The 13,308-nt window shown below is 37.8% G+C and overlaps 1 protein-coding gene across 3 annotated transcripts in view; it reads left to right on the forward strand.

Moving 5' to 3' along the window:
* The first annotated feature begins 323 nt into the window (after nt 1-323).
* Nucleotides 324-13,308, forward strand: part of GABPB1 (GA binding protein transcription factor subunit beta 1) — a 92,322-nt gene continuing 79,337 nt past the window's right edge. For 2 of the 3 annotated variants that reach the window (XM_074234697.1, XM_074234700.1), the window contains exon 1: nt 831-1,048. The gene's annotated coding sequence lies outside the window, so the exon portion shown is untranslated. Of the gene's footprint in view, nt 411-830; nt 1,049-13,308 lie in introns of those variants that run through there. The other variant, XM_074234698.1, reaches the window with a different exon arrangement.

The raw sequence follows: 13,308 nt of genomic DNA on the forward strand, positions 1-13,308 counted from the left end.
AACAATTAAGTGAAGCCGTAAAAGTCAAACCCCCTTTCCATTGGGTTTAGGCAAAAAAAAAAAAAAAATCTCGATAAAGGCTTCAAAGCCACGTTAAACTAAAAAAACAAAAGCTGCCTCTTCCATCCCAGAGGCCGAGGTGACGGCTTAGGAGCCCAGGCTGGGAGCCGCGCAGCCCATACCTTTCTCTATCTCGTCCTCCAGCCAGTGAGAACTGTGGCGGCTTTAAGTAAAGCCCCCTAAGGTAGTTCGCAGTAACACGACACCCCTCCTCCCTGCCCCCCAAGCCTCCCAGAATTCTACTAGGCACAGTTGGCCAGCTTTATGAAGCCGATGTGCACGTTTCCCTCCCAACCCCGCAGGACGTGGGGGCATAAGCGGATCGCGGCTTCCATCAAAGGCAAATAAAGGTCAGAGAAGCTCCGCTATAAGTCGTTCGCTTTTTTTTTTTTTCAATAGAAAAATAAAAACAGGCGGGAAGGCGGCAGGAACTGCCTGCGCTCGGGACCAGCGTCCACATGGACACAGAGCCGCCTCCCCCTCAAGGCGCGCAGGCGCAGTGTCAGCCGGGACTCGCACGCATCACGAGCAGATCATTCCGCGGTTTCTTTGTGTCGCCGGAAAAAAAAAACCTCCAAATGGCATAATTTCCTTTCCTCGGTTCCATCTGAGAGCCGCCGTCCCCCTCTCTCTCCCGCGGGGCCAGGGGCTGGGGGCTCTGGGAAGGTAGCTCTCGTGGAAAGGAAAAAAAAAAACCCCAAAGGGGAGGGGGAAGCGAGGCCGGGCTCGGCGAGGGCAGGGAGGAGGGAGGGATGCTGGGAGCTCGACTCACTCGCGCACCATGTGTCCCTCCGCGAGGAGCACGGGGGACTTTTCGGTGGGGCTTTTGGGCGCCGACCAGACGCGGCATTTTCGGAAAATAGCGCCCCGTGGCTCCGAAGCGCTCGGTCGATAGCGGGGCCGCGTCAGCCGGGCCGGGTAGCAGGCGCCTCGGGGCCCCGCGACATCTCCCGCCGCTCCCCCGCCGCCGCTCCCGAAGCTTTTCCAGGTCAGTGCGGGTCTGTGCAGGGCCCTGTTACCACCGGATGTGGAAGTTGATCTCTTCGCTGGTAAAAAATAATTCCACTTCCCCCGGAACCCAGATCATCCCCGCGATTTCCTGTTTATTGCATTAAGGCGCCGGGTTTCCGGGGCTCCCGGCCCCGCTTATTCCGCGGGGGTCGGTGGGGGGCGGGGGGCGGTCGGGGCCCCGCGCCGCCGCGCTTTGTCCGCCCGCCCGGCACCCTGCTTCTGGGGAGGGGCGGGCAGACATGGTGGCGGCCGCCGCCCCCCTCCCCAGCCCGCTCTCTCCTTCCTCGGCCTCCCCTTCCCGCCCCGTCCGGCGGGGGCGCCGCGGGGCGCGGCCTCGGCTCGGCTCGGCGCTCCGGGGCCTCTTTGTTTGCACCCCTCCCCCTCCCGACGGCTCCCCGACACCCCCGATCCCTCGGCGGGGAGGGGGTGGGGGACGGACGGGGGTCGGCGGGCCGCGGGGGAGAAGGGTCCTGTGATTACAAATGAGGACGTGGGGAGAGAATGCAGAAAAAAAGCGGCCCAGCCGGAGGGCTCCGGGAGGACCCCCTCCCCATTCCCCCCGAAAACTTGCTCCGGCCCCGCTCGGCCTGAGTGGGCAGGGGGCGCGGAGGCCGGGATGCCCGCTCCTCTCCGAGGATTTGCCGTCTCGTAACTCGACGTGACTTAATTTTTCCCCCCCTCTCCCGGAAAATGGCGCAGTAACTGTCAGTAATTTCTGTAAAAAAAAGGACTTTGGGATCCAAGAATAGAAGATGCCAGACTGGAGACTCTTCAGATAAACTTGAAGGGGATTCTTCCGAACGCCGCAGTTGAATTATTATTAATTATTGTTTTATTCCTGCAGTTCTAAAGTTTTTCTTTCCCCCTTTAGAGACATTTTGCAGGAGACTCGAGTGTTTTAAAACGATTTTAGTTGTTGCCGTTCTGTCTGTGTATGACCGTTTGTTTGTCTGCGACCCACCTGGGCGCTTCTATTTTTAGTCCTTTCATTTAAATGAAAGGGAAAGTTATTCGTCTCCGCTATCTTTCTGCTTGTGTTTCCCGTCCTCTGATCTGGTTTTGCAAATGTCAGTTGACCTTCACTATTTACCTTGTTCCTTCCCTGGCGCCAGACCCATTTCAAAAAGATGAATAAGAAAAACATTCAAATACTTTTCTTGAACTTCAGGAGTTGTCTTATTAAAGTTTTCAGGCGAAATGCATAACTTTACATTGTGTAAGTAATATCGTTTAGCATGATTTATACTAAACCAAGACAGGGTTTTTCAGATGAATTGACTTAATAATTAGCTGGAAGACTACCTTTAATTAACTTGTGCAAGATTTCCATTGTAGATTCGTAATAAAAACGTGGTAAATGGAATTTTTGTAAATTAAATGCTTGTCTGTATACTACAGAAGTTTTAAGCAAGACTATTCCTATCCTGCTCATGTACTGTATTTCATCAAATTCCATGGCCAGTTCTGTTATGATTTATCTGAATTGTGAATTGTCTTTTTTTCAAGAATATAGAAGGTATTTTGTGTTGGGTCAGCGGGTTAGCCAATCTCAAGTTGTTTGATCGTGACATTGAAATACTTTGTGAGAGAATACTGTCAAAAGGTTTTATTTGCATCTCTAAATTTTTTTATCTTTTGAAACTGCAGTAATTTATCTAAATCTCCCTTATACCTGTGTTATATGTCTTAAATTTGTTTATGTTATGTTGATATAGAACACAATAATGTGCATAGATGGGGACTTGATAGACTAATCTATGCTACTTCTGTTTCAGTGGTGATTAGTTCAAGCAAAATCAATAGTTGGTATTTTAATGTCTCTTTCAGTAAGAGGGACTATATTGGAAATTGACTGAGGATCTCAGAGGGTATCAAAGGCAACTTCCAACTGTTCTATCATCCTTCCCCACACTTCTGTTCTGTGGTGAATACTTTAATCTTAATGAGGTGAACAGTTGCTTTCTGGAAAGGAGAATGATCTCAATTGCAAGCAGGGGGAGGGAAAATAGAATTATTTTGTGGCCCACAATAGATTTTGGAGTAGCTCTACTCTTTGAAACTGGGTTCTTATTAACTTATGGTTTTCTTTAGAGTTAAGTAGAAAAAACAATGAACTATTGTATAAAATTTATGATACTAGACTTTAAGAATTTTTATCTTCTTTGAGAAGGTTACTAAATGAGTTCTCTGTTCTATGAGTTCTAACACGAAAAAATTCTGTACTAGTCTATTCAATTTAGCAAGCTTATATTAAGCATCTTGGAGATAATAAGATAGGGATAGTGTCTTAGGAAACAAAACCAAAAAAGGTCCCACTCTTGAGTCTTCTACTTTTGTGTCAATAGGAATCATTTGACTTCTTTTAAATTACGTAAAATAATGCCAGGAAATTACTTTTTAAAATATTTTATTTTTTCTCAAGCATAAATTTTTTTTTTTTAACATTTGCCCTCTATCCCCCCCCCCAGAAGGCAAACCATTTGATATGTTATATGGGTATAGTCATGCAGCATATTAGCCATGTTATTAAAGAAAACAGATTTTAAAAAAACTCCACAAAAAATAAAGTTAGAAAAGTATGCTTCAATCTGCATTCTGGTGCCAGTTATTTCTTCAGATACATAGCATTTTTCATCATAAGTCCTTTGAAATTGTCTTGGATCATTGTATTGCTATAAATAGTTAAGCTATTCACACTTGGTCATCTTGCAATATTGCCATTGTTGTATACAATGTTCTCTTGATTCTTCTCTTTTCACTTTTTATAAGTTCATATAAACCTTCCCAGCTTTTTCTGAAATCTGCCTACTCATCATTTCTTTTAGCACAATAGTATTCTATTACATTCGTATGCCACAACTTGTTCAGGCATTCCCCAATTGATGAGTATCTTCTCAGTTTCCAATTCTTTGCCACATAAAAGGAGATGCTTTAAATATTTTTATACACATAAGTCCTTTTTCTTTTCTTTTGATCTAGTGGTGATATTGCTGGGTCAAAGGGAATGCACAATTTTATAGGGTCATACAAATTCTTAATGTTCGAAGTATAAATTTAGATTTCAAAATTTCATTTTGATTGACCTGAACTTATTTTAAAGCCTGTTTAGTTCTATGTGGAATCTCATTAATATCCATTTGAATTACCTTGAAGTCTACAGAAAGAATGGTTTTGCTTTTGAATAAAAGTGGTTTAATCACAGTCTAGTCTAAATAAGAACAGTGTTTGCCACTTATTTGTTTGTTTGTTTGTTTGTTTTGCAAGGCAAATGGGGTTAAGTGGCTTGCCCAAGGCCACACAGCTAGGTAATTATTAAGTGTCTGAGACAGGATTTGAACCCAGGTACTCCTGACTCCAGGGCCAGTGCTTTATCCACTGCGCCGCCTAGCTGCCCCCAGTGTTTGTTTTTTAAAGGTAAATTTAAAAATCTAAAAGTAATTCAATGTGCAGGAAGTTGTTTCTAGCCATGATTTAGAGCATGAAGTGCCATGAGAACCGTGAAAGAGGTGTGGTATGATCATAAAGCAATACTGTAGTTATCCCTACTCTATGAACAGTCTTAAGTATTTATTTGATATCCCTATAATATTAAAAAAAAAAAGACCTAGGGAAGACTTGTATCTATTGGACAAGATGGCTAAAAATTGCATTGTGTTGAGAATGTATGGATAGATGGGTTATGGAGGAAATTACATATGTGATGAAAGATCCATTGAAGTACTATGAGTGCTTAGCTCAAAACCCTTTTGGTCAGTTTCACCATTTTAGCTCAGTACTCTCTGTTTAGCTCATAACACACTTAAAAAAAAATTCACTTGCAAAGTTTTAAGTTCATTACCCTTAATTCCACAGAACTTTTTAAGGCTTTATGCAGATACCTTGTACTTAGGGGACTCTGAAAAAAGGAGAAGACTTGGAAAAGGAGTAAGGAAGCCAGAAATGTGATAATGACTTGTGGGTGAAACCTATGCTTTTTCAAAGGGGAAAATTTCTTCCAATGTTGTTACACCCCTGAGTGTATATGGCATTGTACATAATTAACATTGTATTTCATGTTTTTTAGAAGTTATTGATTTCTTCACATCATACCCTTTAGATTTTAAGTTCTTTAAAATGAAACATTTATGGTGCTGAAACATTGAAACAGTGGGTATCTAATAAATATTACTGATAAAACTTAAGATTCACGTCCTAGTTCGGTGATTGATGGGCCAGGGTGTACATTTTCTTAGGCTCACTGATTTTTGCTTTGAGAAAGTTTCTTTTCCTAAAATTATAGAGTTTGAAGATCTTAGCACTAGAAGTAAGTTAGAGAAATTTAATTCAACCACTTAAATAAAAAGAAATTGATGCATAGAGAGTTGGACTCAGTTCAACAAGAATTTATTAAACCATCACTTTGTGTAAGATACTGTAATACAACATCGGGGACCCCAATGTCCTCAAGTACCCTTCATTCTTCTGTCTGCCTTATTTCACATAGCATTAATATATGCTAGAAGACTAGAATTTAGACCTTCTGATTACTAGCTTAATGGATAGCCGTAGGTAATTTTAAAAATATAAAATCTAAGCTTATTCCAGTTTTACTTAGAGTACAAATATCAAGAGGACTAATAACTTTATCTTTTTGCCTATATCACTACATTTGTTTTTTTATACCTAATGGGATGAATAATCTAATAAACTCGGGATTGATAAATACTTTTATATGTTAGGATAATATGCTTAATTGGTGGATTTTAGTTATATTCCTTTTATTTTGAAATTTTACTGCATTAGGTCAGCATAATTTTTCCTTAGCACATTTCTTTGAGATAGGCATTGAACCCAATATAGTCATTATAGTAAAACCTTAATTAATCAGCAGATTCTCAGAAAAAAATATTGAATTTTCATTTTAGTTGAGGACTAACTAGAGAGCCCTTTTAAAAGTTTGATCATGTGTTGGAAATCTTTCCAAAATACATTCCTTTATTTTCATACATATGAATCTTTGATTCTGACTTCTTTATTATATTGGGGAAATCTTTTGGAATATAATGATTATTGTATAATAAATAGGAAGTGGAGTTTGTTGTCTCCTTAAAGTTGGGTTTGTTGTTTTGCTTGTTTTTTTTGGCTTTAAGATCTTGGAGTGAACTTATTTTCTGTTGAATTGATACTTTTCCTTAAAAATAATTTTCAACCAAGATTATAGTTAACTGATGTTTGATTATGCTGTGATGTTTTGTTTATAATTATTGTAATTTTCTAGTAATTTTAAATTTCATGGATCTATAGATTAGGCAGGGAAAAAACTTTTAACATTTTGGAAAGAGGGCAAAATTTTAGTCAGAAGAACTGGATTCAAATCTTATTCCCCCCCCCCCCCCCTTCTCTCATATGATATTGTACAAGTAGCCTAGGCTCTTCTTGGTCTCATTTGTGAAATGAGAGGATCAGATTACTTGGTTGTCAGAAGCTTGTCCATCCCTTAGATGCCTATTTTGAGAGCATTTTATCATCAATCCTACTTTGAGGTGATAGTTGTAACTTTTATCTAATTTGTGGACCAAAAGATTGTGGTCAGCAAAGGCTTTTTTCTAATCTACTCTTCTACTTTCTATAATTTCCCTTTAGAAAAGAAGAAAATTAAGAATTTTGTTGATGTCATATTTTGTATGGGAATTTAGCAAGACAGCAATGTGACCTGTTATTTTAAAGACACGGAAAATTGGAATGCCGTTAACCTCATCCATTTTACAAAGATCCTGACCCTCTTAACATGCTTGAATTTTTACTATAATCATGCTTTTTGTTTATTTGTTCTTTTTTTTTTGCAAGGTAGTGGGGTTAAGTGGCTTGCCCAAAGCTACACAGTATAATCATCCTTTTAAAAAAATTTATTGTACTTTGTTTCCTGTATTAGTTTGTAAATATCTTAAAGACAGGGACTTGATTATTTTTAAAATATTTCAGTTCAATTAAAAAAACACTAAGTTGGAACTAGCATAAAATAACTCTCCCAGGGTTTAGCCCAGATATTTGGTTTGCTAATGGTAAGTCTTGTTCTCTCACATAATGCTACATCTCTTAAGGTATTTAATATCTTCTTTTTGACTCTAATGTTCTATAACCCCAAATAAAATTTTTTGATTTTGTTGGTAACTAAAAATCAATTACAAAAAATAAAGACTATGATATATGCTTTTTTCTCCTTAGAATTCACTTAATACATTATATTCCATTGTATAATTTGAAAGATAAGACAAAGGATATAAAAGTACAGCTTATATTCCATTATATTGTACAGTGAATTTAAGGAGGGTATTCTTATAATCTGAATCTGAAGACTTGTATTAAATTATTCCATCATCAACTCAATCTTCCCTTTAGTGTAGGTTTCATTTATATCATTGTAGTCAATGTGTATATTGTTTTTATTCTGCTTTCATCATGGTACATAAATTCATATGAATTTTCCTATTCTCTCAATTCTTCATATTTGTCTTTTTTTTTACAGTACAATAGTTTTGTGTTATATTCATAAACCACAATTTTTTTCAACCTTTTTCAGTTAATATAAATCCTACTTTCTTAGGTTATTTTTTCAACCATGAACTACTAATCAATTTTGAGATAGCTGAGATTCTTCTTTCAGTCTTTGACTTTCATGGGACTTATGAATAGTAGGGGACTTCGAATCTTTTTTTTTTTTTGTTACTGTTTTTGAGGGGCAATGGGGTTAAATGACCTGCCCAAGGTCCCACATCTCGTATCAAATGTCTGAGGACACATTTAGACTCAGGTCCTCCTAACTTCATGGTTGGTGCTTTATCCACTGCCACCTAGCTACTCCAGGCTTTGAATCCTTGAATAAATTTTCTCACTTAACCAGAAATATATCATTTATGACTGGATCTTGAACTGACCCTTTAAAAATGGGTGAAAATATCTTGAGAAGACACTGAAGAGTTGCAATCATCATTTCAACATCAAATTAGTTGTTGATGTCTCAAAGTAGAAAAAGGGGAGCTGCCAAAGCCATTGTCCTTCATTGTCATTATTGCCTATTGGCTAGGTGGCGCAGTGGATAGAGCACTGGCCCTGGAGTCAGGAGTACCTGAGTTCAAATCTGACCTCAGACACTTAATAATTACCTAGCTGTGTGGCCTTGGACAAGCCACTTAACCCCATTTGCCTTGCAAAAATCTGAAAAAAAAACTTAACAGATTTAAAACCATCATTAATAGGAGGTGTCTAAAGAATTCAGAATACCCTGATTGCAAGCAATACTTGATTTCTTCAGTTATAGAGTGATGGTAAGCTGCAAGGATAACATTGCTTTAGAATTGACTCATTTGTAAAACACTGGAGGAAGATGGTGAATTATTACAATAAGCATTATTTTATGAAGCAGTGGAAAGCAATGAAAGTGAAAACATATCTAAAGTGAACTTAGAATGAGACTCAAAATGAACTGTCATTCTAAGAGCATTTAGAGATGAATCATAGAATTTCAGTATTATAAAAGGTCTTCAAGGGACATAGATCAAATCTTATTCCAAAAACGAATCCCTTCTACAAGAGTAAGTGATAACCTAGTGTAAATGTTAATTTTTCTTGGTGTATGGGTCCCTTTTGCAGTCTGATGAATCCAGTAGATTCCTTCTTAAAAGATGTTTTAAAATGCATAAAATAAAATACATAAATGTACTTCAACCTTGGCTTCCTTTTGTAATATTGTCAATAAAAATTTTTTAAAAAACAAATTAATGGACTGCAGGTTAAGAACTTCTGCTACAGGGTTTGCTTAAAATTCTCCAATAAGGGAGAATATACAGGGAGGTAACTAGTGCAACCCCTTGAGTTTTTGGAAACTTTTCCAAGTTGGACTCTTCAACTTCTGCCCATTGCCCTTTTTTTCACTCTGGGACTAAGGCAAATAAGTCTCATCATTCAGAATGATTTCCCTTCATGTTCTTTTTATTTCCTTTATTACTTGGCATTCTCTTTATCACCTTTTTTGAGGCTATGAATATTTTATCTTTACAGTAAGTTTTTCTTTGTTCACATTTCACTTCTGCCAAGAACCTTTCCCTGTAACAAAGAAGAAACAACAATCAGTTAAACAAAAATAGCTGACATCAAGTCTGACCTCTGACAGAATATATAACACTCCACAGAGCAAAAGGGACAAACCACCAAAAAAAAGTGAAAATAATATATTTAGATCTATTTTCACACTCCTTAAGTTTTCTTTCTCTGGATATGGGATAGCATTTTTTTGTGATGAGTCTTTTGGAGCTGTCTTATTTCTTCTCAGTGACCCAAGTCAGTCATATTAATCATCTCAGTGGTACTGTGTACAATGTTCTCTTAGTTTTGCTCATTTTATTCGGCATCAATTCATGTAAGTCCCAAGATTTTCTGAAATCTACCTGCTCATCATTTCTTGTAGCACAGTAGTACTTTATACATTCATAGATCACAATTTGTTCAGCAAATTTCCAATTGATGGACATTCCTTCATTTCCGATTCTTTTTTTTTTTTTTTAAGTTTTTGCTAGGCAATGGGGTTAAGTGGCTTGCCCAAGGCCACATAGCTAGGTAATTATGAAGTGTCTGAATCTGGATTTGAGCTCATGTACTCCTGACTCTAGGGCCAGTGCTCTATCCACTGCGCCCACCTAGCCGTCCCCCATTTCTAATTCTTTATCATATGTTGTATATGCTAGTCTTACCCCCCCTCCACCTTTTTTTGGATAGCTTTGGAATACAGACCTAGTAATGGTATTGCTGGATCAAAGGATTTTATAACTTAAGTTTCAAATTGCTCTCCTGAACACAATTCCCATTCTACCAATAATGCGTGAGCATCCTTAGTTTTCCCACATCTCCAACATTTACTATTTTCCTTTAGCCAATCTGATAGTATGAAGTGGTACCACAGAGTTGTTTTAATTTGTATTTCTCTGATCAATAGTTTATATATAATTTAGTTTTTTCAAGGAAAGTAGCTTGCCCAAGGCCACACAGCTAGGTAATTATTAAGTGTCTGAGGTCGGATTTGAACTCAGGTACTCCTGACTCCAGGGCCAATGCTCTATCCACTGCACCACCTAGCTGCCCTCTGCTTTCCTTCTAATCTTCATTGTGTTCATTTTGTTTGTGCAAAACCTTTTTATTATAATGTAATCAAAAATTATCATTTTGCATTTCATAATATTCTCTATCCCTTGTTTGGACATAAATTCTCCCCTTTTCTATAGAACTGAACCTTAAGCTATTCCTTGCTCTCCTAACTTGCTTATGGTATCACTCTTTATGACTAAATCATGTCCCCATTTTGACTTGTTAGTTATATGGTCTGAGATATTGATCCATAATCTAGTTTCTGCCATACTTTTTTCTAGTTTTCCCAGCAGTTTTTGACAAAATGATCTTATCCCAGATGTGGAGCATTTGAGTTTATCAAACAGTAAATTTACTATTGTGTTTTGTGTACTTAAATCTGTTCCACTGTACCAAAAAGTTTTGATGATTAATGCTTTAAGATGTAGTTTTAGATCTGTTATGACTAGGCCAGGGAGGTAATTCTTTTTTTTTTTTTTTTTGCTCAATTGATATTTTGTTTTAGTTTTCTCATGCATGTTATAAAAGTTTTTCAACATTCATCCACGTGCATATTTATAGCTTACATAATTTCCTTTCACCCTCCCTTCCCACCTCCCTCCCTTAAGTGGCCAACAGTCCAATGAATATTGGGCATTTACATTTGTGTTTAACATGTTTACAAATTAGTCATTTTCTTTATGAGGAATTAAGACTAAGGGAAAAGAAAGAAAACCATGAGATAGGAAGGAAAAAAACATAAGAGTTTTAAATAAGTAAATGTAGTATTCAGATTCTGTAGGTTTTTTTAAATTTGATTTTATTTTTCTTCTTGTGGATATGGATAGCATTGTCTATAATAGATCTCCCAGGGTTGTCCAAGCTCTCTGAACTGCTGAGAGGAGTTGCGTCCATCAAGGTTGGTCAACTCACAATGTTAGTGTTAATGTGTACAGTGTTCTCTTGGTTCTACTCCCTTCACTCAGCATCCGTTCCTGTAATTCATTCCATGCTTCTTTAGAATCTGATCATTCATAGTTTCTGACAGAACAGTAGTACTTCATAACATTAATTCATTCAGCTTCTCCCCTAAGAACCTGGACACCATACCACTAGGTGCTACTCCATAATATTAATTCATTCAGCTTCTTCCCCTAAGAATCTGGACATCATACCACTAGGTGCATACATGTGTAATAATGATATTGTCTTTTAAGAAGATAGTTTCCTTCCTTATCCCTTTTAATGAGATTTATTTTTTCTTTTGCTTTGCTTCCCCTGATTTTTTTTAAACTTTCACTGAAGCATAATACATTTTGCTCCAGTCTTTTACCTTTATCCTATGTATATCTCTCTACCTCAGATGTGTTTCTTGTAAACAATATATTATAGGATTCTGGTTTTTATTTCATTCTGCTACCTGCTTCCATTTTATGGAAGAGTTCATCTCATTCACATTTACAGTTAAGATTACTAATTATTTCCCTCCATGTTATCTTTCCCCTTTTGTACTTTTTCCTTTCCTCTTATTCCTCCTCACCAATGTTTTGCTCTTACCCTTTTAACTTATCTTTTAAATTTTCACTTTCAGTTCACTTTCACTTATACCTTTACCTCCCCTTTTATCAGTTCCTTCTTCCCGTTTCTTTCCCAGAACCTCCTTTTCCCCCACTACCCTGTAGGGTAAGATAGATTTTTTTTTTGCAAGTCAGTGGGGTTAAGTGACTTGCCCAAGGTTACACAGCTAAGTAATTATTAAGTATCTGAGGCTGGATTTGAATTCATGTCCTCCTGATTCCAAGGCCAGTGCTCTATCTACTATGCCACCTATCTGCTCTGGTAAGATAGATTTTTAAATCCATTTGGGAATGTATGTTGTTCCCTCTCTTTGGTCAAATCTATTGAATAGGATTTACTCAGTGTTCACAACCTTTCTCTCTACTATTTTTGGTCTTTGTGCTTCTTTGTCTGGTGTTATTTATCCATTAATGAATGGTCAGACTCTGAATAAGCATGGAATGAATTCCAGGAACTGATGCTGAACCAAGGGAGTAGAACCAAGAAGACATTGTATACATTAACAACAACATTGTGAATTGATCAATATTGATGGATGTAGCTTCACTCAGCAGTTCAGAGTACTAGGACAACCCTGGGAAAACTTTGTTTTTATGCTTTTATTGTTTTAATCCTTTCTTATACTTACATCTGTTTTGTCAAATTATATTCATTTTACCTGACCTGACTGTACTGTTATCAAAGTACTATCAATCAAAGCACAATCAAAGGTTGATTGACTGATTGCTTGGATAAACAGCATTACCTCATAGTCACTAAGTACTTTCCCCTGGGAGGTACAATTCTTTTTTTTCTTAAATTTAAAAAAAAATTTAAGGCAGTGGGGTTAAGTGACTTGCCCAAGGTCATACAGCTAGACAGTTATTAAGTGTCTGGGGCCAGGTCCTCCTGACTCCAGGGCTAGTGCTTTATCCACTGCGCCACCTAGTTGCCCTGGGAGGTACAATTCTTTTAAAAAAATTTTTTTAGTTTTTTTTTTTTTGCAATGCAAATGGAGTTAAATGGCTTGCCCAAGGCCACACAGCTAGGTAATTATCAAGTGTCTGAGACCGGATTTGAACCCAGGTACTCCTGACTCCAGGGCCGGTGCTTTATCCACTGTGCCACCTAGCTGCCCCTGGAGGTATAATTCTTAATCTCTTCTGCTTGTTATGATTACATAGCATTCTGTTTCATTTTTTTCTCTCATGTTGTAATCATTCTACAGTATATACATTGCTCTTTTGGCTCTGCTTTTCCTTCATATACTTGAGTCAGTATCTTCCCTACACCTTCCTTCCCACCTGGTTTTCTTTTTTTTTTCACCCTCTCAAACAATCTCCATTTTCTTCAGTTGTTCCTCATGTAGCATAGACTCAAGATTTTTTTTTTTACCATCTTTGTTACCCTTTCTCTGCATATTCTCCTATTTATCAATATCCTTCCTAGTGTGATTTCGAGATATGAACATTGTATTCCATATAGGTATAGTAGGACTGTCACTTCTTATTATTGTAAACAGTTCCTTTCAGTGAGAGGATGTATGTGATATTAGTTTTTTTGACTGTCATCTCACCCTATTGA

The sequence above is a fragment of the Macrotis lagotis genome, chromosome 4, assembly GCF_037893015.1.
Source record: "Macrotis lagotis isolate mMagLag1 chromosome 4, bilby.v1.9.chrom.fasta, whole genome shotgun sequence".
NCBI classification, from domain to species: domain Eukaryota; kingdom Metazoa; phylum Chordata; class Mammalia; order Peramelemorphia; family Peramelidae; genus Macrotis; species Macrotis lagotis.